The 1527-nt window shown below is 47.7% G+C and overlaps 1 pseudogene; it reads left to right on the top strand.

Moving 5' to 3' along the window:
• Positions 1-212: 212 nt before the first annotated feature.
• LOC101838909 lies at positions 213-860 on the top strand (annotated as a pseudogene).
• The last annotated feature ends 667 nt before the right edge of the window (positions 861-1527 follow it).

Genomic DNA, 1527 nt, shown 5'->3' on the forward strand with positions numbered 1-1527 from the left:
TCCTCGGGAATGGCTACCAGATGAGATAGGAATGCTGGAGAAGAACACAGCAGAAAGGAGGAAGCCACGGTGCCTATCAAGTAGGTAGTTCTGGGCATTCTCAGACCAGCACAGCAGAGACAGAAAAAAGCTCAGCTGCCAGCAGGTGACTAACTGACCACTGTCAAAGGTTTCTGAGACTGGAATAATCTCTGAATGTTTGGAGAGTGCAGATAATACCCCTGTCCTGGATGACTTCTCCATCCCTTCATCATGTTTCCTACTGGAGCTGGTGATCGAGGTGGCAAAGAGCTCGGACACCAACAGCTCTCTGCCCTCCATGCCGCGGCCAGCCGAGAAGGATGACGACAAGCTGTACCACCAGTGGCTTGAGATCATCTCCTGCTACCTGTGCGAGCACGTGGCCGGCATCAAGGACTCGAGTCCACTGGGCGAGGCAGGCCGGGCGGGCCGGAGGGAGCTGGTGTGCAACACAACCCCGAGAAGGCCATCCAGGGCATCCTTTGGAAAATGGACATTAAAAACGAAGACGATGCCAAATCTTTTTCTCCAGTGATGCTCCATGTTTTCAAAGATGGCGTAACAAACTGGGGCAGCATTGTGACTCTTATTTCTTTTGGTGCCTATGTGGCCGAACACTTGAAGAGCATAAACCAGAAAGCTGCATTGAACTCTGAGCAGAAAGTATCACAGATGTTCTTGTAAGGACAAAATGGGACTGGTTTGTCAAACAAACAGGCTGGGATGGGTTTGTGGATTTCTTCCATGTACAGGACCTAGAAGGCAGCATCAAAAATGTGCTGCTGGATTTTGCGGGTATTGCTGGAGTAGGGGCTGGTCTGGCATATCTAATAAGATAGCCTTGTGAATGCAGTAGGGGAATTTTAACTCCAGCCACCAAAGCACATGCTTCTGTGAAAACAAATGTATTTAGGAAGTTGGATTTGAAGCTGCCCAGGTTCTACTCTAGCAACACAGCCAGAAAGAAAGTAAGTGGCTACAGGATTGTGGCTAACAAGAATAAATACATGGGAAAGTGCTCCCTCTTGAAGATTTACTATCTGAAAGAAGCCAAGTTTTCACTCAGCAAACTTTGGAAGGCCTTGGAGGAGGACTTGCAGATTGAATGAATGAAGTGGGTAGGTGAACAAACTTGATTTCCTTGTCTAGAAGAGAGGCCAGTCCTCAGGCTAGTCACGGAGCTCAAAGATTGGGCAGAGTCCATCACTCCTGTGGTGTTGAAAGAGAAGCACCAGCAATGGAAGTGATCTGTGTAAGTTAGATTTAAGCTGCAAGTAACCAGACCATGACTAGGAAGGCACAGTACTGCACAAGGATGTGAAAGGCTGTCTGATGAGCTTTCCTAGGTGTACATCTTGACAAAGTCCAAGTGCTCAGGATGTGTAGTCCTGTCTACTTTGGCTTGGTTGTGATGATAATCTTTTTTTTTTATCAAGACAGCATTTCTCTGTATTGTTTTGGAGGCTGTCCTGGAACTCGCTCGGTAGACCAGGCTGGCCTTGAACT

This window comes from Mesocricetus auratus, unplaced genomic scaffold, assembly GCF_017639785.1.
Source record: "Mesocricetus auratus isolate SY011 unplaced genomic scaffold, BCM_Maur_2.0 contig_6242_pilon_obj, whole genome shotgun sequence".
NCBI classification, from domain to species: Eukaryota; Metazoa; Chordata; class Mammalia; order Rodentia; family Cricetidae; genus Mesocricetus; species Mesocricetus auratus.